Source organism: Elephas maximus, chromosome 9, assembly GCF_024166365.1.
Source record: "Elephas maximus indicus isolate mEleMax1 chromosome 9, mEleMax1 primary haplotype, whole genome shotgun sequence".
Classification (NCBI taxonomy): domain Eukaryota; kingdom Metazoa; phylum Chordata; class Mammalia; order Proboscidea; family Elephantidae; genus Elephas; species Elephas maximus.
In genome coordinates this window covers 85,727,960-85,751,124 of record NC_064827.1, presented here as the reverse complement: position 1 = coordinate 85,751,124, position 23,165 = coordinate 85,727,960, and the positions used below count along the sequence as shown (strand labels likewise).

The window sequence follows — 23,165 nt, the reverse complement described above, 5'->3', positions numbered from 1 at the left end:
CCCTTAGGGTTTCCAAGGAGCACCTGGCGGATTCAAACTGCCGACCCTTTGGTTACCAGTGGTAGCACTTAACCACTACACCACCAGTGTTTCCGATAGGCATTATTAAAATGAGGACTATGTAAGTTTTTCTTTCTCTGTTGATAGTTTGTCACCACCTCTTGTAGTTAATAAGTTCACTATAAGCTTATAAACACATTGCCATAAATCCTGCTCAATATGAGGTCCCTAATGCCTCGGAGAGGAGCCCTAGTGGCGCAGTGGTTAAGCACTCAGCTGCTAACCAGAAAGTTGTCAGTTCAAATCCACTAGCCGTTCCAAGGGAGAAAGATGTGGCAGTCTGCTTCCGAAAATATTACAGCCTTGGAAACCCTATGGGGCAGTTCTACTCTATCCTATAGGGTTACTATGAGTTGGAATCAACTCAATGGCACACAACAACGATGCTCTTGGCAAGGAGCCCTGGTGGCGCAACGGTTAAGCGCACAGCTGCTAGCTAAAAGATCACCAATTTGAACCCACCAGTGGGTTCACAGGAGAAAAGACCTGGCGATCTGCCCCTGTAAAGATTACAGCCTGGGAAACCCTATGGCGAAGTACTACTCTGTCACACGTTGCTATGAGTTTGGAATCAACTTGATGGCCCCCAACAGCTACAACAAAGCTCTCAGCTATTCACCAAAACTTTGGAGGTTCAAATCCACCCAGAAGCACTGTCTTAGTTATCTAGGGCTGCTCTAACAGAAACACCACCAGTGGAGGGCTTTATCAAACAGAAGTTTATTCTCTCACAGTCTAGTAGGCTAAGAAGTCTGAATTCAGGGCGCAAGCTTTGGGGGAAGACTCTCTCTCTCTCTCTCTGTCTCTCTGGAGGAAGGTCCTTGTTGTCATTCTTTCCCAGTTTAAGAGCTTCTCCCTCTGCTCAGCAACCCTGGGTCCAAAGGACATGCTCTGCTCTCAGTGCTGCTTTCTTGGTTGTATGCGGTCCCATGTCTCTCTGCTCGCTTCTCTCTTTTATATCTCAAAAAAGATTGGCTTAAAACAAAGTCTAATCTTGTAGACTGAGTCCCGCCTCATTAACATAACTGCCACTAATCCCATCTCATTAACATCATAAAGATAGTATTTACAACACATAGGAAAATCACATCAGATGACAAAATGGTAGACAATCACACAACACTGGGAATCATGGCCTAGCCAAACTGACACATATATTTTTGTGGGACACAATTCAGTTCATCAGAAGCACCTCTGAAGAAAGTCCTGGCAGTATCCTTCCAAAAAGCACCCATTGAAAATCCTATGGAGTACAGTTGTACTATGGGACACATGGGGCTGTCATGAGTTGGAATCAACTCAATGGAAACCGGTCAACTGTCAAGCAGAGATACAAAGCAGACTATTAGCATCAAGAAGCCAACATGAGCCAGCACAGCAGTGCCAGGTAGGTCATGAAAACCGTTTTTGACTTCTACATGTCAATTGAGAGCCAGATGGAGGTTCCATTCATTCATTCTCCCACCAAAAAGGTATTTGCAATTTTGTTCCAGGTGTTGGGATAAATAACAGAGAACAAAATAGACCCAGGGACTGTCCTCTTTGGGCATAAAGAATGCAGACAGTTGAATTAAGGATTACCACATAATCTGATAAGATAACAAAAGAAAGAGTAAAGACTGTTCTTGGAGCACCTAAGAGGAACACCAGACTTGATTGACCCAGGAAATGTTCCTGAAGAAAAAGGCAACAAAACTGGGACACGAAGGATGAGCAGGAGTTAACAAAGAGGAGGAGGGCGGAGGCATTAGGGGGAGGAGTCCTGGCAGGAGGAATTTAATGTGCAAAGAACGGGAGGTAAGGAAGAGTAAGGCAAGGGCTTAAGGAACTAAAAGAAGTTCAGGAAGGCTCCAGTGCAGAGTTGGAGGTAGTGGGCACAAAAGATAGAACCAAAGAAATGAGGAGGGCCCAGATCATGCCAGGCCTTCTAAACTACATCAAGGACTTGTGACATTATCCTGAGAGCCCTGGGGAAACAATCAAAAATTTTAATCAATTTCTTCACTACAGTTCAAGATTTATAGGAAACTTTACCCCCAACTATATATTGAGCACCTGGAGGATATCCAGCGTGGACAAGGCACTGTGGGAAGGATTCAGTGTGGGAAAAAATGCAGTGCTCATCTATGACAGAGAGGCAGTGGTGGTTTAGTGGGAGACTTCTCACCTTCCACCAGGGAGACCCGGGTTCTCCTCCAGGCCACTGCATCTCATGCACAGCCGCCACCCGTCTGTCTATCAGTGGAGGCTTGCACGTTGCTACGATGTTGAACAGGTTTCAATGGAGCTTCCAGACCAATACAGAGTAGGAAGAAAGGCCTGGGAATCTACATCCAAAAATCAGCCAATGAAAACCCTGTGGATCACAAGAGTCCAATCTGCCACTGATCATGGGGATGGTGCAGAACTAGGCAGCATTTTGTTCCACTGAGCATGGGGTCACCATGACTGGGGGCAACAGCCATTAACAACAACCACATCTAGGACTAGAGCAATGCTAAACCAGTTGACTCGATGTAACCTAACCCTCAACCCAACCTGAGCTGGAATAAGAATCACTCTTGGCTAGTCAGGGTCAAGATGCAGAAGGGCAGCTGCTCTTTGAGCTGTTATTCACTTGCAGGTCATCACCATCATTGAGCATCCAATCATGAAGGATGCACCACAATAGGTAGAACTCTTCCAGTTGCAGGTGACAGAATCTCAACAAAAATCAATTGAAACAAAAAGGTAATTTATTAGCCATAGCTGGATTCAAGTGCTTAGAAGATGTTATCCAGAATCGGTTGCTTTCCATCCCTCAACTGATTTTCTCCCTGTGAGCTTCATCTTCAGAAAGGCTTTCCCCAAGTGGTGGCAATAATAACTACCAGAAGCTCCAGGCTCTCATTCCACCAGCTTAGCAGCCCCAGATTGTTCCAGCAAGAACCTGGGGCTAGTTCCCGTTGGCCTGGCTGGAACCACATGCCCATCTCTGAACCAGCATCTGTGACCAGGGACTGCAATTCTCTCACTGGCTGGACCTCTGTCACACGCCTACTCCTCATTCAAGGACGTGAGGTCAGCCCTGCTCAAACCACATGGACTAAGACTTGGGGTTTGCCCAAAGGAAAATTGGAGTGTTTCCCTAGCCGGGCGAGTGGAAGCTGAAGGTCAAAAACAACATCTCTCCGTGACACTGACTGTGCTGGCCCTGTTTGTGGATTCTGGAGGTATGAGACTCAGTTTTGCCCTCAATTGCCATCAAGTTTCCTGTGCCTAAAACTTAGTAGGCAATTCAATAAATAGTTTTAGAATGAATGAATAAATCTGATTGAGGGCATAAAACAGGAACCATTTACATATTCTACAGGAGTTGGCGATACGGCTAAACGGACGACACAAAAGCAAAGGTGCAAAGGTGAAGAAACAGATCAGGAGAAACCATAAAGGAAGAGGCAAGACCTGGCCTGGGCCTTGAAGGATTGGTCGGCATGGAGAGGTGGAAGGGGAAGGGGAGTGCATTCCAGGCAGGGGCAACATGGGTACAGGCAGAGACCTGAGTCAGTACCATGCATCCAGGCACAAGGAGAAAATTTTCCAGGCTGACCTTCACGTAGGGAAGTAGTGGGGGAAGAGAGGGAAAGGAAGTGGGGAGGGGACAATCGTGGCATCCAGAATGGCCATCTGAGGAGTTAGAACTCTATCCTGTAGATCTTCCCTCAGAAGCATGAGTTGGCACTGCAGGGAGAGGAAGAGTTCAGTCTGGGACATGATGCGTCAGCAGTGTTAACGGGAAGCATGAAGCAGGAGGGTGACAATGACAGTGCTGTTTTGGAAAGATAAGCCTGGGCAAAGATGGAAGGGGAGCCAGGCGGGACGCTGTTGCCAGGTACAGGTGATAAGGACCCAGACTCTGCCCCTTCAGACAGACTTCTCTAGCCCAACCACAAAATCCATTCATCAACCTCACTCCTACCCCATTACCCCTTCTCTCCTGCTTCTTTTCCTGCCTCCACTTCCTAAGAACATGTCAGATATTTGATTACATCCCAGAAAATTGTAACTCAAGGAGGCCCCACTGAGAGAAGGTATAAAGAGTACCATAAGAAAAGACAAAAAAATGAAAGTTGCATTGAAGTTGATTCCTACTCATGGCAACCCCATGTGTTTCAGAGTAGAACTGCACTCTGTAGAGTTTTCGATGGCTGGTTTTTCAGAAGTAGATCGCTAGGCCTTTCTTCCAAGGTGCCTCTGGGTAAATCTGAACTGCCAACCTTTTGGTTTGTAGCCAAGTGCTTAGCCATTTGTACCACCCAGGGACTCAGAAAAGACCAAGCCTTGCTGAAAGACACACAAGAGACTGACAGGAATGACCCAGAGGACAAGGTGGACCAAGCCTTTCAGACTCTAGTCCAACACTGACAAACATTTTCCGAGTATTGCTAAGCACCTGGACTCTGCAAACAGACTGACAGAGTTTGAATCTCAGCTTCCCCATTCACTGTCTGTGCGATTGTGGACAAGTTGTCTCTCTCAGTCTCAGTATTTCTCATCTATAAAACGGAAGTAATAATTGCACTCCCCCCCCGCAAAAAATAATAATTGCACTTCCCTCAGAGGTTTATTATGAGAACGAATTGAGTTAATAACTTATGTAAACAACACGAGACTAAAGGGGCACACCAGCCTAGAGGCAAGGACCAGAAGGCAGGAGGGAACAGGAAAGCTGGTAATAAGGAACCCAAAATTGAGAAGGGAGAGTGTTGACATGTCATGGGGTTGCTAACCAATGTCATAACACAATACGTGTACTGTTTAATGAGAAACTAGTTTGTTCTGTAGACTTTCATCTAAAGTACAATAAAAAAAATTATAAATAAATAACGTATGTAAACCACCTGGCTCAATAAAGGTCTAGTATTATTATTATTTGCATCTGGAAATCCTGGTGGCGTAGTGGTTAAGTGCTACAGGTGCTTATCAAAAGGTCAGCAGTTTGAATCCACCAGGCGCTCCTTGGAAACCCTAAGGGGCAGTTCTACTCTGTCCTATAGGGTTGCTATGAGTCAGAATTGATTCGGCTGCAAGGGGTTTTGGGAACATCACAAGCAATCCTGCTGGTAGATCTCACCTAGACTTCCTCCCAGTGCTGAAAATTCCTACATCCAAGGGTTATGCTCTTTCCTACTGAGCCCAAGGCTGAGCTGTGACTAACAACCTCTGGTCTTTCCTGAAAGTTGCCAACCACTAGTGGGGGAGTGAACTTCTAGAAATTACAGCCTCTTAATGCAGTGTCTTCCCAACTGCAGATAGTCTCCGTTTGTTATTGTTGTTAGCTGCCACTCATAGTGACCTAACGCAATGGGTTGAAACACTGCCCAGTCCTGCACCATTTCCATGATGGGTTATGGATAAGACCATTGTGATTCACAGAGTTTTCACTGGCTGATTTGTGGAGATAGATTGCCAGGCTTTTCTTCCTAATCCATCCTAAACTGTAAGTTCCTGTAAAACCTATTCAGAATCATAGCCGCCTGTAAGCCTCCACTGACAGACAGTGGTGGTTGCACATGAGGTGCATCGGCCAAGAATCAGACTCAAGTCTCCAGCAAAAAAGGCAAAAGTTCTACCACTGAGCCACACATGCTTCTCATTAGTGTTTATGGTATCAATTTAGTGGGACCCAAGTACTTTTTTTAATGAAATAGAATAGAATAAGCTATATCAGCATTAATTGCAGGACATAAACAGGTAGATATTGTTTCATGAAGTTCTTTGTTTCAGTTACATGATTACATCTGCATGTATGCACTGGGTCACAACATATAACGTATTTCTAACTGGGGGTCATACTCATGGTCAACCATGAAAAGGTGAGAGCATTGCCTTAAAGGATATACAGAGGAAAACTACCTACCTTCTTTCATTCTCAGCCAGAAACTAAATAGGTTACATTCAGGTAAGTCATGTTCTGAATGAAAGGGGAATCAGATGCAAGAGTAAAGGACTAGATTTAACTAACGGCATGCCCCAGATTGTCAGGAATTTCTATTATTTTCTGATTCTCTTCCACTAATGTTCATTAAATGTAGCCACCTTTCAAGTGTCTAATCTGGCCTTCTTTTTCTGCAGGGCTATAAATGCTGTGCATCTCTCTCTCTCTTCCTAGGTGATGACATCTATTCCCAAGGCTTTGTTTGGTTCCTCGATGTGGCTGAATCCTGAATTACTTCTCTAGCTCTTAGCTCCAGATACACATTTCCAATTGGTGGCTAGAAATCTCTTCAGGGATGTCCCATCCAAAAACCAAAAACCTAACCCTGAGACTATGGCCCCCAGACACCCTTTTAACTCAGTACTGAAGAAATTCCTGAGGTTCACCCTTCAGCCAAAGATTAGACAGGCCTATAAAACAAAGCCAGACTAAATGGGCACACCAGCCCAGGGGCAAGGACTAGAAGGTAGGAGGCGACAGGAAAGCTGGTAATTGGGAACCCAAGGTCAAAAAAGGGAGAGTGTTGACACGTCATGGGGTTGGCAACTAATGTCACAAAACAATATGTGTATTGTTTAATAAGAAACTAAATTTTCTCTGTAAACCCTCAGCTAAAGCACAATAAAATAAAATAAACCTGTTGCCCTCAAGTCGACTCCAACTCATGATGACCCAATGTGTGTCAGAGTAGAACTGTACTCCAGAGGGTTTTCAAGACCTTTCTTCTGATGGATCTGGGTGGGTTTGAATCACAACCTTTCAGCTGGTAGTTGAGTGCTTAACTGTATGCACCACCCAGGGACTCCTGGATGTCCCATAAAAAAATACACCCCACAAATTCAACATGTCTCAAAATAAACTCATCATCTTCCCTTTATTAAAAGAAAGGTAAAAAGCTCTCTTCCTGTGTTCCTTCCCTTGGCACCTCGGACCTCAGTCACCCAGATAAGCAAACTCAGATATCATCAAGGTTTCTTTCTCCATCTCTCATTACTAAGCACTATCATTTCTATGCCAGGGGCCAATTGTGGAACAGACCCTGAGTTGCTCATATGCAACTTCAAGTTGAAGTTGAAGAAAATTACAACAAATCCACAAGAGCCAAAGGGTGACCTTGAGTATATCTCACCTGAATTTAGAGACCATCTCAAGAAAAGATTTGACACATTGAACACTAATGACCGAAGACCAGATGAGTTGTGCAAGGACATCATAGGTGAAGAAAGTAAGAGGTCATTAAAAAGACAGGAAAGAAAGTAAAGACTAAAATGGATGTCAGAAGAGACTCTGAAACTTGCTCTTGAAAGTAAAAAAAAAAAAAAAAAAACGAAATGATGAAATAAAAGAGCTGAACAGAAGATATCAAAGGGCAGCTTGAGAAGACAAAGTATTATAATGACACGTCCAAAGAGCTGGAGGTAGAAAACCAAAAGGGAAGAACATGCTTGCCATTTCTCAAGCTGAAATAACTGAAGAAAAAATTCAAGCCTCGAGTTGCGATAGTGAAGAATTCTATGGGGAAAATATTAAACAACACAGGAAGGATCAAAAGAAGATGGAAGGAATACACAGAGTCACTGTACCAAAAGGAATTGGTCAACATTCAATCATTTCAGGAGGTAGCATATGATCAAGAACTGATGGTACTGAAGGAAGAAGTCCAAGCTGCACTGAAAGCATTGGTGAAAAACAAGGTTCCAGAGGTTGATGGAATACTTATTGAGATGTTTCAACAAATTAATGCAGCGCCGAAAGTGCTCACTTGTCTCTGCCAAGAAATTTGGAAGACAGCTACTTGGCCAACCGATTGGAAGAGATCCATATTTGCACCCATTCCAAAGAAAAGTGATCCAACAGAATGCAGAAATTATCAACCAATATCGTTACTATCACACACAAGTAAAACTTTGCTGAAGATCATTCAAAAGCAAATGCAATAATACATCAACGGGGAACTGCCAGAAATTTAAACCAGATGCAGGAGAGGCCGTGGAACCAGGGATACCATTGCTGATGTCAGATGGGTCCCGGCTGAAAGCAGAGAATACCAGAAAGATGTTTACCTGTGTTTTATTGTGTATGCAAAGGCGTTAGACTGCGTGGATCTTAACAAATGGTGAATAACATTGCAAAGAATGGAAACTCCAGAACACTTGACTGTACTCATAAGGAACCCATACTTAGACCAAGAAGCAGTCATTTGAACAGAACGACAGAACACTGCCTGGTTTAAAGTCAGGAAAGGTGTGCATCAGGGTTATATCCTTTCACCATAATTATTCAACCTATATACTCAGCAAATAATCCGAGAAGCTGGACTCTGTGAAGAAGAACACAGCCTCGGGACTGGAGGAAGACTCATTAAACAACTTTCGATATGCAGATGACACAACCTTGCTTGCTGAAAATGAAGAGGACTTGAAGCACTTGCTGGTGAAGATCAAAGACCACCGCCTTCAGTATGGATTACACCTCAACATAAAGAAAACAAAAATCCTCACAACTGGGCCAACAAATAACATCCTGATAAATGCAGAAAAGATTGAAGTTGTCAAAGATTTCATTTTCCTTGGATTCACAATCAACACCCATGGAAGCAGCAGACAAGAAATCAAACAATGCATTCAAACCAAAAAAAACCAAATCCAGTGCCATCAAGTCAGTTCCGACTCATAGCAACCCTATAAGACAGAGTAGAACTGCCCCATAGTTTCCAAGGAGCACCTGACAGATGTGAACTGCCGACTGTTTGGTTAACAGCCATAGCACTTAACCACTACGCCACCAGGGTTTCCATTGCATTGGGGAAATCTGTTGCAAGAGTGTTAAAAAAAAAAAAAAGCAAAGATGTCACTTTAAGGACTAAGGTGAGCCTGACTTAAGCCATGGTGTTTTTGATCACCTCATATACATGTGAAAGCTGGAAAAGGAATAAGGAAGACCGAAGAATTGAAGCTTTAAATTATGGTGTCGATGAAGAATACTGAATGTACCGTGGACAGCGAGAACGATAAGCAAATCTGTCTTGGAAGAAGTGCAGCCAGAGTGCTCCTTTGAAGCAAGGATGGCAAGACTTCATCTCACATACTTTGGGTATGTTATCAGGAGGGACCAGTCCCCAGAGAAGGACATCATGCTTGATAGAGTAGAGGGTGAGCAAAAAAGAAGACTCTCGATGACAAAGTGACTGTAACGATGAGCTCAGGCATAACAGTTGTGAGGATGGTGCAGGACCGGATAGTGTTTCGTTCTGTTGTGCACAGGGTCGCTATGAGTAGGAACAACAGTACCTCCAACAAAAACAACAACAACCGCCTCCCCATCTATCCACCCTATCTTTCCTCCCACTCACACCACCTTAGACAATTTGCACAGTTTTTTTATTGGCCTCCCTGTTTCCATTCTCTCCTTTCTCATTTCCCCTTTCCCACGGATTCTTCACATGACCTTACAAGACCACAGACTGAATCACGTCACCAGTCCTATCATTCTGATTCTTAAGAACGTGCAATAACTCCCAACAACAACCAAATGAAATACAAATATGTAAATATGGGATTCAAAGCTCAAGCCAGGAATGACAAATGGTTTTATCTCAAGTGCCAACTCCAACTGATTAGTGGTGGTTTCTTGTAGAGCTGTGTTGAGAAGGATTCTGAGGCTTCATCCAAACTCAGCAAGAAAAGATACCAATGTCTATGACGAACACAGAGAGGGAAGTAGGCATCTCTGATCTAGGATCAAGCTAATTTTGGCTTCTTTCTATATACTCTAGCATCAACTGCTCAGCCACAAGAATCTACTCACCATTACCCAAATACACAACACAATTCCATTAACCACCAAGGCCATCTAGTTTCATGATTCCTCTCTTCTACTGTGAAGAACACTCTTCAGCTCCCACCTAGGACTGTATCTTCTCAGTTTATTATTTTTATTCCATTGAGCAGGTATCAACATCCTTTATATTATAAATGTTATATGTGTGTGTGTGTGTACATATTTTTTTCTGCCTGTCACTGGACAATAAATTCTTTGAAGGCAGTGAACGTATCTTACTCATCTCCAAACCCCCAAACCCCAGCTGAGTAATTTAAACATAGCAAGTATCCAAGGGAATTTATAGAATGAATGAATGAATTAACAACCAGTATTCTTGGTTTTTTGCTTATTCTGATTTATGTTGCCTTAAAAAAAAAAAAAAACACAAAATGTCACAGGGACTCCCAGGAACTGGAACTATATCAGAGGTAAAGATACTCATTTAGGGATCTCCCAGTTGCCAGCAGTGAGCAAGGCCCACAAGCTAAGAGCCACCAAACTGACCACAAGGTAGGTGGTGAGTCTATGAATTCAAGAGCAGAATGTCTTTCATTGAATCAATATAGCACCTGACCCTTATAAACAACTTTCATATCATCTCATTGATCCCCATAACACTGCAAGTATGTAAGGCAAGCTCTGTGCCCCTTTTGGAGTCCCTGGGTGATGCAAATGGTTAATGTGCTCACTAACTGAAAGGTTGGCAGTTCGAGTCCACCCAGAGACACCTTAGAAAAAATGTCTGACGATCTACTTCCAAAATGTCAGCCATTGGAAACCATCTGGAGCACAGTTCTACTCTGACACACACAGGGCCACCGTGAGTCAGAACTGATGGTAACCAGTTATGCCCCTTTCGCCAATCAAGTTTCAGAAAGCACGACTTGCCGAATATCATGTGTGCACCCAAGAGTAGAAAAAAACTCAAACCCATGGCTCACCCTTCAAATCCAGTGCTCTTCCTGCATCACCAATGAACTTTCTGGTAAAATTTGTATAAAGAAGGGAATCCATTGCTATTTAAAATAAAGAACAGTAAGTTTGAAAACCACTGCACCACACCAGGCCACCTATCCTATCTCCCCCTCAGATCTTCCCAACACCCCCCTAAACCATTTGTCTATGTGTTCCCAAACTGGAGATATGGCCCTAAGACTAGGTAAAGGTATTTTTTGAAGAGACTTTCAAACTGCTTTACCAAGCATTGTGGAGCTCTGGTGGCACAGTCGTTAAGCCTTGGGCTGCTAATCAAAAGGCCAGAAGTTCAAATCCATAAGCCACTCCATGGAAACTCTGTGGGGCAGTTCTACTCTGTCCTGTAGGGTCGCTGTGAGTCAGCATCGACTCGGTGGCAGTGGGGGGGTTGGTTACCAAGCACTGGGAAGCGTCTCTTGGCCATTTATGTATATATGAATGCCAACGATCCAAAGCCTTCACTATAAATTATCTCACCATACCAGCAACTTGGGGAAGACGATTTCTAATATTGTGATAACTCAAGCTACTAAGAGACAGGTCAAAGGCACCGGGTGACTTTACTTTCCATTACAGGAAAGTAGCTTTTGTTGTTGTTATTCTTTCTTGAATGCCCAAGAGGGAAAGGAAAAAAAAAAAGTAAATTGAAGAAAGCCGATGACAGACATGTTCATTTCCAAAGCTGATGCCGAGAAAGGCCATCACAGGCACTTTGTTCTTCCAAGAAGTGTAAGGCTAGGGATTTTTAATTTCGAGCCGTGAAAAGCAAATGAACTGGGCCAAAATCAGAGAGAACACAATGATTTCAATGGTTTGGGGGTTATCTTCTCTGTCTTTTCCCTCCGTGTCTGTGTGGCTCCTCTAACAAAGTGGGTTGGAAAAGTTCACGCTCAGTTCACAGAAGAGAACATTCTGTACTCTGCACAACAGGCTGGGCTGCTCTCTGTAAAACAAGATCAACAGCGTGATGTCAGCCACCGCGGCGGCGGCAGCAGGCACCGCTCCGCCAACCCACAGCCCCTGCGTTTGAATACATGGGCTGTCAGAGGCGCTCCCAGGGCCAGTGCCCCCCGAAGGTGGACGCAGCACACAGGGAAAGGCCGCGCAAACGACTTTCTGTACCTTGCAGTTTAATGGTTACTTCTTCTCTCCAAAGGGTCAAGGGAGTTCTTTGGATAGTTCTCTTTGGAGAGTAATTGCAGCTGAAACATTTCCAAGGAAACAACCCCCTGAGTGTGTACTTCTGCTCCTGGCATTGATGGGAGCTTTTCAATCCCTTTGGATGTTACTGTAATCAAAAGACAGCATTAACACTAAATATACTGCAGCAGCTTCCACGAAGGGAGGGAGGGAGGAAGGCAGGCAGGGGAAGAGGAAAGAGAGAGGACAGAAAATTGAGTTGATTGTCGCCACTACCTTCCCACCCCCAAGCTTTTCTCTTTCCTTCTGGATCCAGAGCTTTTTCTTCTTCTTTGGTCTAGAATTTAGTGTTCAACTCTATGACTATTTATTGAGAGCTTATTTTGTGCCAGGGGCTGCCCATAGAATAATACTTGGGGCAAGGTTTCTCTACTCGAAAACCTGGCCTTGAAGCAGCCAGAAGAGGAAGAAAGGGGGAGAGCTATGAGTGGCATGGAGTCCCTAGAGCAGTGCAAACGGTTAATGCGCTTGGCTGCTCACAGAAAAGTTGGAGGTTTGAGCCTATGCAGAGGTGCCTCAGGAAAAAAAAAAGCCTTGGCAACCTACTTCCAAAAATTCAGCCATTGAAAACCCCATGGAGCACGTGTCTCCTCTGACAGACGTGGGATTGCCATGAGTCAGCATCAACTCCATGGCATCGGTGCGGCAACAGTGTGGCAGTGTGTGAGGGGAGGGTATTCCCCCAAGAGATTCTGAGACTGAGGTACCAGAAGGCCCTGAACATGGGTGGGTGTTTTTAAGTGTGACAAAGCAGACATCTGGAATAGGGCCACTTCCCAGGTGTTCTTTTCACACTGAATTCAAGCCGGTTTACAAGAGAAAGAAATGACCAGAAAAAAAGGTACAACAGCCCTCAGCCAGGGAGAGGCATCCCTGCCTCCAACCCCATTGCAACTCGGACCCTATAGGACAGAGAACTGCTCCATAGGGTTTCCAAGGAGCGCTGGTGGATTCCAACTGCCAACTTTTGGTTAGCAGCCAAGCTCTTAATCACTGCACCACCAGGGCTCCAACCCTGTCTCAAGGCTCCTTTAAAGGTTACTCTTTGCTGCTGCTGTTTCAGGATGTGGAGACCAGTGTGGTGAGGAGCAACATGGAGAAAGGGAAGAGAAGAGGAAAAGCAGGGGCTTTGGCAAGGGGTTCTGTGGGTCCTGGCTCACAGGCCATGAGGCCTTGGCAAGATACTTGCCTCTGTGCCCACGAGTCCCTGTGCCCTTAGCTCTAAACTGGAGAGAGGAATACCTGTTTTGCAGAATTATTTACTATTTTGGAATTTAAGGAGAGAATATATGCCTTTGCTTGCCATAGACTATAATTTAATAAATAGTAAGAGGTCCTTGGGTGGTACACATGGTTTGTGCTTATCTACTAACCTAAAGGTTGTTGGTTCAAACCCACTCAGTGGCACCATGGAAGAAAAGCCTGGCAATCTGTTTCCGTAAAGATTACAGCCTAGAAAACCCTGTGGAGAAACTCTTCTCTGTAACACGTGGGGTTGCCATGAGACAGAACAGACTTGACAGCAAAGGGTTTGGTTTTGATTTTGACCATTGTTATTCTTAATAGACTTATTTTTATGCAAACAACGCGCACCTTCTACGTTTGTTTGCCAGCTGCACCCTCCCTCCCCCCTTCCCCCAGAGGTATTTTCATAAGGGCTGCTATGCCAATTTTTTTTACATATTGATACAAAACAATTAGTATAACACACTTACAAAAATACCTCTCGGGGGAGGGTGCAGTTGGCATGTTATTTACTTAAAAATATGGTAAGTACTGTACAGAGAAAGCTGTTACCTGGGGTGTCAATTAAAAGGTTCCACCAGGGTGTCCTCTCCCATGTTTTTTTGCTCACACATTTTCATAATTTACTTACTTAGTGAATGTCAATTGAGCACCTACTCCTGGCACAGTGCTTTCTGCCAGGCACTGTGCTAGGCCCTGGGGCAACACAACTGTATCCTTCAGAATCTCCCCCACCTTTCCAGTGTGGGTAGTTAACACAGGGCAGTGGCAGCTCTGGGGTTTGCAGTGCTTTCTCACTCCTTACCTCCTTTCATGCTCAGGCTTGCTTCCTCTAGGTCTGAAACCATCTCCATGGCACTGAGAGCCATCCCAGAGAGAAAGAAGCTGCCTGAAGTGCTGGGGAACAGGAATTGGTCCAGAACTGCCCTGACACAGGACACTTCTCAGGACTGTTCTTCTAGAATAGAATGTAAATATCCTTTCTCACTTTGAGATTGGAGCTCTTGCCAAGACTTTCAAAAACAAGTTACACAAGCACCTTTGGGGTGGTTGGACATGTCACATCATGGCTGTTGCTACACCATGGAGGTGGGAGGGAGCTGGCCTCAAGGATTTGGTCAGGGATAACATACCAACCCATAAATGCAGAGCTCACAGGGCTGGGAGTCCAACAAAACACAAGCCCCCCAGCTACCCTGCCAAGCCTCAGCTTGGGCCCAAAGGAGTCAGTCATTGAGGATAATGTCACCTACGTGCCTGCTCCCATTACTGATATGATCCCAGGGTTCAATCAAGGAATCACTTGTCCATAGAACCAGGGCACAGGCCAAGGTGGGGCTTCTGGGAGCTGGTTCCCATGACATCTTGCATTCTTTCTTCCCTATAGAGCCCATCTCCACTTCACTTTCCTGACTACGCCCACCTGGATGAGGGCTCTGTTTAAAATGCTGACAGCAGACTGCCTGCCTCAAAAACACTTTGGCCCCCTTGGAATCCTTTGTCAAAGGATACTGCCAACTCCAGCCAGTGGCACATGGAATTTCTCAGAAGGCCCAAGTCTGCATGGGGCAGGAAAGGCAAAAGCCCTAAGGATCTGAGGTGGACCAAGCTAAACAAATCCAACTAGACTAGTAAACAAGATCTCAGAGGGCATAAATGAAAAGAAGCAGTTCCCAGAGAATTAAGCCAGCATTCACACCAGCCCACACACACATGGTGGGAGGAGAGGCCTAATACAGTGATGTCTGTTGGCCATTCATTATGTGCCAGGTGCTTACATACACTCTCTCCTTTAATCCCCACAATAATCCTGTGAGGTAGGTTGATTTATTATTATCTCCATGCTAGATGAGGAAATCAAGAGTCAAAGAGCTTAAGTAACTTGCCCAAGTTCATGAAGCCAAGAATGTGGTAGAGCTGGGACTTGAACCCAGGTCCATCCAGCCCGAAGCCCAATTTCCGTCCATGACACTGCTATGCCTCCTAGTATGCAAGGCTTTTATTATAATAGTATTGGAATCATCTTGTGCATTTATTTTGTTTTTCCAGGGACTGGAGTCTCAACGTGAAGTCTTGATACAAAGTCCCACCCTCTGGTATCATATTTTACATTATCTCAGTTTATATAATCAATCAGCAATAGTAATTGAATGGCTATTAGGCATTGTGCTATAGGCATAATGGCATCTGGGGAATAGAATGATAAGCATGAGTGCTGCCCTCAAGGAACTTATAGTCTGTCTGTCAGGACAGGACAGGCTCTGCTGCAGTAACAATCAACCTCTGACTCTTAGTGGCTTAACACAACACAAGTTTATTTCTTGCTCACACCACATGCCCATTTCAAATCAGCTGGGTCCTCACTCAAGGACCTAGGCAGATGGACAAGCGACCAGATATCTCAAACACTGCCATGCACCATGTCAGGAAGGAAAAGAGTGTGATCAGTCACCCACTGGCTCTTAACACATCTTTCTCAAAAAGTTTCTTCCCCAACGGGCTCATGTCAGTTCTGCTCACATTTCATTGGCCAAAGCCAATTGAATGGCTACCCATAACATCAAGGGGGTTGGAGAAGTACGAACCTACCATCAGTTTAGAAATGGGGAAAGACAAAAAAAAAAAAAAAACTTGGTGAATAGCCCTAAGAATGACTATAGTCTGGGAAGAGGGATGATCTCAGACCCTCACACCCCACAGCATACTCCACAGCAGTGCTATTGTAGTTAGGTGCCACCAAGTCGATTTTTGACTCATGTGTAGAACTGCCCCATCGGGTTTTCTTGGCTGTCATCTTTATGGAAGCAGATCAGCAGGACTTTGTCCCACAGAACTGCTGGGTGGGCTCAAACTACCAAACTTTCAGGTTAGCAGCCAAGCACTTAACCTTTGTGCCGCTAGGGCTCCTGTTCCCCATAGCAAAGCAGAGCTGGGATGATTCAATGCCATCAGAGTGGATGTGTCCAAGGTTTATATCCTAAGGACTCAAGCGAGAGAGAATTATGCCTGGGCTGGAGACCCCAGTGAAGGAGTCTAATGAAATGAGGAATGTTAGTGAGCCTCGAAGAGTGGGAGAACTTGAATGGGACTACAAGACCAGACCAGCTACCTCTCCCTTGGCCGTCAGTGGAGTGATGGTGACCTGCCTTCATGAAGCATTTAGCTTATTCCAAGCCTGGAAAGGCAAACCAAATGAAGGCCTGAAGGCAAGAATGTGTACAATGGGCTTGAGAATAGGGAACCTCCTAGTCGTACATTTATTTCAGAGTGCTAAATCAGGGTGAAACCACCAGTTGGCCAAGGCGTTAGTTGAGAAGGCACGGCAGGTCTTTAAACAGGAGAAAATCATGATTAGATTGGGACTTCAGGAATTTTATTCTGTAGCTGCATACTCTTATTTAATCCTTCATTTCAAAAAGATTATGAATATTTTGATTGGGGATTTCTAAAACTTGATTCCTGCCCTCAAATTACCCTAATCTGTAGTAGAAGAAGGGTGTTGGTTCTTTGTAATACCCCTGCCTTGTCAGAGTTTTTGATCTCAAAGAGACTACTTTATGAATAGGACCTAAAACATAAGGAGGCAAGTTGATGGAGAAAGGGCTGAGGGGGTAAATGGCTAAATGGGATTGGGGTGGTGGGGAGGAATCCAGGGATGAAAGGAGGCTGGAGCCAGTGGGGCTGGAGAAGAGAAGAAAGGGAAGATTTGGAGGAGATAGGGGAGATAAGACAGCTGTCAATGGGAGGAGAGGCTTTTGGAATGAATGAAGATTTTTAATGAGGATCTTTATGAAGTTTGGCCATATGGTGGTCAATGTGAACCCACCACACTTTTTCCCTGGTGAACATTTCCGTAAAACCTATATGATTCATAATGCTTGAGAGGTCACAAAGGGGCACTAAGTTACAAGGAAGCACTGATGTGGCCTCAAAGTGGGTGCAGGGTGTGAGCAGGGACTTGACAAGAGGACCCAAGTCACGTTTGTGTTAAATAGATAAGGGCAGTCAAATCTGTACGGGATAAAGTAGCTAATTCCGGGAGTGGGAGAGTTAGTCCAAAAAAAAGCCTTACAAAGGAGGTGAAAGGTGATCCTCGTACTGAGTGTTAAAAGGTCAGGAAGTGTGGCTAATTCTGGAACTGGGAAAAAAAGTCCAGAAAAGGTTCATAAAAGAAGTGAAAGGTGAGCTTTGTCCTGCGTGTTGAAAGATCAGAACATGTCCCCAGTCCCTCTGGATTAATGGAAAGCATTCCAGTCCAGGTACAAGGATCAGCATGTGCAAAGGCACTGAGGTATGGAACAACCTGGTTTGCTTAAGTAACTGCATCCAAACATTGACAGGATTATGAAGGAGAAAGTCAGGGGGACCAGTTCAGTAATTTCATGTAGTAACCAGGGTTTGTGGAAATAAGGGCATGTGTTGACCTTTAAAATGACTCACTCAGCATTTATTGAGTATCCACCATGGGCGGACACTGAGCTCTCAAGCACTTTCCAGTTTTTATGTTGTTACAAAAGTCTTTTATTTTGATTTGGCAAAAACTTGGGAAGTTCATGATTTTGTGCTAGCCTATTGGTACGAAAAATGGTAGATCCAGAGACAAATTTTCCCAAGGGTGTCCTGAAGTATTTATGTTTGCTCCTCACATCCAGCATGCCAATATTTACCTTGCTGCTAAGCACCAGCTCTCCATGTGCAGCGATGAGAATATGCCAAGATCCTTCAGGTCCCATGTCCCAGCAGGTGAAGGATTGCATGAGACAGCAGCAAACAAAAGCAGGAAGCCAGGGACTATTAAACCACAGTTCTTGATTTACGGTCAACTATTTTTTTTTATCTGGTAGAAAAAAATGTATTCCTGCTGATCAGAGCTTTCACAGAAGAAAAGTATTCTGGGCTGGAGTGTGAGTGTGTGTGCTGAATTTATTTTAACGATCCACCTGGCAAATTTCTCAATCAGCATTTATTTCAATAATCTCATATGTTTATATGGCACCTTTCTCCACAAATACTTCCAAAACAGTTTGTAAATTTTATGTATCTGGGGAACCTGCATTGCTGGAATGGAAGGAAATAGGTACTTATCAGCTTCTAACAAGAACTTGGGACTAAGTTTACTTTTGTTGAAAGGTATGGGAATCCAAGAATGGGTATTGAATTCAGAATTTGTGTGTGTTTAAATGATATTGTATTTTATTAAAATACATTTATTGAAATTTCCTCCTAATAATCCATTCAAATTCCACAAAGCCTTCTAGTCCTACCTCTAGATTCAACTCTACAGTTGGCTCTAAATTTGACTCCCATGGAACAAAGTAAGGCCCCTGGGTGGCAAAAAAGGCAGGCAGTTCAAACCTACCCAGTGGCATCACAAAAGAAAGGCCTGGAAGTCTGCTTCTATAAAGATTACAGCCAAGAAAACTATAGAAGCAGTTCTACTCTATAACCCATGGGGGTTGCTATGAGTCAGAATTGACTTGATGGCAACAGGTTTGGGGTTTTTTTGTTGTTATTTGGAACAAAGCACTCTCACCTTGCCCTGGCTATTGTTCTTGCCCTAACACCTAGAAGAGCAGGAGTAGAAGAGAGATTTTGTGTTGTTCTTCGGGGGGTTACATTATGTATTTCTGTTCCACAGAGTGTCTGAGAGGCCAGTGAGCACCTGTGAGGAAATAGAACTTCACATCATTCATTCAGTAAATATTTATTGGACAATTGTTGTTGTGGTGGTCATTAGGTGCCATCAAATTGATTTTTGATTCAGAAACACCCTGTGACAGAGTAGAACTGTCCCATGAGCCCTAATAGCACAGTCGTTAAGAGCTACAGCTGCTAACCAAAAGGTTGGCAGTTCAAATCCACTAACTGCTCCTTGGAAACTCTATGAGGCTGTTCTACTCTGTCCTATAGGATTGCTGTGAGTCAACGACAGTGGGTGTATATGCTCAAAACACTATGCTAGTGTGCTGGAGATATAGCCAAGAGCAAAAGAGATACGGCCCCTGACCTCAGGGAGCCAGCAGCCTAATAACGGAGATGGTCATTGATGAAATAATCACAGGTAAGTGTAAAATTATGGTCAAGATAAGTGCTACAAAGAATGGTTCTGAGAGTATAAAGTAGGGGCCCTGACCTAGACTGCGGGGATTGGGGATAGCTGCCAAAGAAAGTCAAATTTGAGTTTTCATCTGAAGGATGAGTAGGAGTTAGCCAGATGCATGTGTATGGGGAAGGGGTTGTAAAAGAAAAAGAGAAGGAAAGAGAGAATGCAGGCCTCAGTTTCCTCATTTGTAAAATGACTATAGTAACAGTACATTGTCCAAGGCATCCCTGGATGTTGCAATTGTTAACATGCTCAGCGGCTAGCCAAAAGCTGCTAACTTGGAGGTTCAAATCCACCTTCAGTCACCTCAGAAGAAAGGCATGGCAACCTACTTCCAAAAAATCAGCCATTGAAAACCCTATGTATAGAGGCCAAAGTTTATTAGTGGCTATCAGCAGTGGGCGGGAGAAAGGAACAAAGGAAGTCTCAGTGCTTGAAGGACACTGAGCTTCTGTCAAGGGTGACGGAAAAATTAGGGACAGATAATGGTGATGGTGGAACAAGAAGATGAATATAATTAATGTCGCTGAACTGTACATGTGAGGATAGTTGAAATGGCAACTCTTGTGTTAAATATAGATTTACCACAAATTTTTTTTTTTTAATGAAAACAAAAAAACCCTGTGGAGGAGAATTCTGGGAAGGTGGCAGCATAAACAGACCATTCTTCTGATCCGCCCCCACAAATACAAGGAAACAGTGCTCGGCTTTCAGGGACTCTGAGTCCGGGAGCAGAGGAAAGCAATAGAGAACTACAGACAGCAAGAATCAACAAATTAACACCAAGTCTCATACAGCAGGAAAATTCCTTCTCCCATTGCCACTTCCCCTCCCCCCACCCACAGGGGCCACTAGCTGCTGTGAACTGGGGAAGTGGCCCCAGAAGAGAAGCCTGCTTCCCTAACCACCACAGCCTCTGCCTGTACAAAAAGACAGGACTCCAAGCTTCTGATCTAGAATCAGTAAGGCAGACCTCCCCAGAGGTCCATGTGGAGTGTGCCAGTATCTCCCCTACTGAGACACTGTCAACTGTAAGACTATTTCGCATTGCTACTGAAGGTCTGTGCAGTGGATTTTGCTGTCATATTCAACACTCTACCTGCCTCCCTGTGTAATCCATAGCTCAGGCCTCTGAAACCAACAGGACAGACTTCCCAGAGAGTCAGTTCAGGTCTGTGTGCCCCACCTTCTAGTCACTGCTGAAGACTGCTGACTGAGGCTGCTGTGTTCTAGGAAGCAGGCATCTTTTAGTGGAGGCTACTCCCACAGCCAACATATTATTGGGGGGAGGGGAGGGCTTTGATAGCAACAAGGCAGACCTTCCCTGGGGTCTGTTTGGAGTGTGCCAGCACCTCCCCTACCTGGACACTGTTGGTTGCAAGCCTGCTATGAATTGCTACAGAAGGCCCATGCAGTGGAATCTACTCCCAGAGTCAGCACTTTACCTGCCTCTTCATGTACATCAGAGCTCTGGCCTGTGAAACCAACAGGACAAACCTCCCTGGGGGTCAATAAGGGTTAGTCTGTCCCCACTTTCAGCTGGGGCTAAGGACTGCTGACTGAGACTGCTGTGTGCTAGGAAGCAGGAGCATTGAGTGAAGATTGCACTCACAGCCCACAATCTACTGGGGGAACTTAGATAGCAACAAGGTAGACCTCCATGGAGATCTGACCAGAGCATGACTCCCCCTCCCCCACCTGGTACTTCTTGGTTGCCAGGCTATTGCAAATTGCCACAGAAGGCCCCTGAAGTGGAGTCTGCACCCATAGTCAGGACTCTATTTGCCTCCCTGGGGACCCTGTAGCTCAGGCCTCTGAAATCAAGAGGACAGACCCCCCTGGGGATCAGTTTAGGTCTGTCTATTCCCCCTTCCAGTCAGCACTGCAGGCTGCTGACTGGGGCTGCTGTGTGCTAGGAAGCAGGCATCTTGAGTGGAGGCTACACCATAGCAAGCGTACTACAGGGCAGGCTCTGATAGCAATGAGGCAGACCTCCCTGGTGATCCGTTTGAAGCATGACAACCCTCCCCCAATTAGTAACTGTGTGCTGCTGGACTGATACAATCTCCTGAAGAAGGTTCCATCAGTGGAGTCAGGAGGTAGGTCAACTAAGTGCAAACTTCTCCCCCAACCACCACAGGGCCATTGGGGCTCTGTAACCAACAAGACAGATCTCTCAGAGGTCCTTCTGGGAAGTGCCAGCCCCTCCTCCTCCTTCTTAAATGTAAGAAAGTCTGCCTATTCTTTCCCTGAATGCCAGCTCAGATATAAGCAACCCCCACAAAGCAGGGAAGGAAGCCTTGGGCACAACCAAAGGGGAACACTCAGACCCTGGGGGCTCATTGGGTATGGGTTTTCTGACTAAAAACATGGTTGCAGAAACAGAGAAGGGAAGTAAGTAATAACCAGAGAGTGGACTGCACTCCCTGGTGGACAAATTGATTAGTACATGATATCTCACCTGAGTGGCAGTGCCCACTGATGGACAGATTAACCACAGTGTGTTCTGTGGTGTGTCTGGGAGAGGTTGAAATTTGAAAACCAAGATCTGGAATTTTCAAATCCTATTTTTTAATTAAATCATGGAGGGAGAAGGAGAGGAAACAGCAAGTAAAGACTGAAGGCTCTGTCCACCTAAAAGTTTTTTGAAAAAAGTAGTGCAGATTAAAACAAACAAACAAACACTGGGGAAAACTGAGAAGGTTAACATCCTCAAAAATATCAATGCCCCCACAAAAAAATCACAAGACACACAAAGAACAGAGAAACAATGGCCCATCCAAATGAACATGACAAAGGGAGTGAAAGCACATCTAGGGTTGACCAAATAATGAAAAAAATGGAAGAACAAAAGGCAACAACATTAAGCATAATTAAAGAAGTAAGGAAAACTTAGACAAAGAGCTAAAAGAAATAAGGAAAACAATGCAAGGACAAAATGAGGATCTAAAAAAAGAGCTATTACAACTGAAAGAGACAACAACTGAAATGAGAAATACAACAGGAGAACTTACCTGCAGAGTTAATCAGGCAGAAGAAAGAATCAGCAAATTAGAGGATAAGAGAGTTAAAATTACAGACACTGAAGGGCAACAAGAATGGAGGCTCAGGAAGTTTGAGCACAGTTTAATAGAATTATGTACAACAACAAGAAACCTAATAAACCTCATGGGAATTCCAAAAGGAGATGAAAGAGAGAAGGGGACAGAAAGAATATATGAAGAAATAATGACAAAAAATTTCCCCAATCTCACGAAGGACATGAATCTACACATACAAGAAACTACAAGAATTCCAAGCAGGATAAACCCAAAGACATCTACAACAAGACACATCATAGTCAGGCTCTCAAAAAGCAAAGATAAAGAGAGAATCCTGAAAGCAGCGAGAAAGAAGTAAACAGTCACATACAAAGGATCCCCAGTAAGATTAAGTGCCAATTTCTCCTCATAAACATTGGAAGCCAGAAGGCAATAGAATGACATATTTAGAGTGCTGAAAGAAAAAACTGCCAACCAAGAATACTACACTTAGCAAAAGTATCCTTCAAGAATAAGGGTGAAATTAAAACATTTCCAGACACACAGAAGCTGAGAGAGTTCATATCCACGAGACCAAAACCAAAAAACCAAACCCTTTGCCATCGAGTTGATTCCGACACAGAGCAACTCTATAAAATAGAGTATAACTGTCCTATAGGGTTTTCAAGGAGTGGCTGGTGGATTCAAACTGCCTACCTTTTGGTTAGCAGGCATAGCACTAAACCACTACACCACCAGGGCC

The 23,165-nt window shown here is 44.4% G+C and overlaps 1 protein-coding gene and 1 long non-coding RNA gene across 2 annotated transcripts in view; both read right to left on the bottom strand.

The window, feature by feature from the left end:
* LOC126082493 (uncharacterized) overlaps window positions 1-23,165 on the bottom strand; it is a 147,298-nt gene that overhangs the window by 55,170 nt on the left and 68,963 nt on the right. The gene's annotated exons all lie outside the window — the stretch shown is intronic.
* LOC126082706 (uncharacterized) lies at window positions 11,297-12,374 on the bottom strand. Its single transcript, XR_007518619.1, has 3 exons — window positions 12,251-12,374; window positions 11,957-12,122; window positions 11,297-11,777 (listed from the first exon to the last, which is right to left on the bottom strand). It is a non-coding gene; the product is annotated as an uncharacterized LOC126082706 (long non-coding RNA).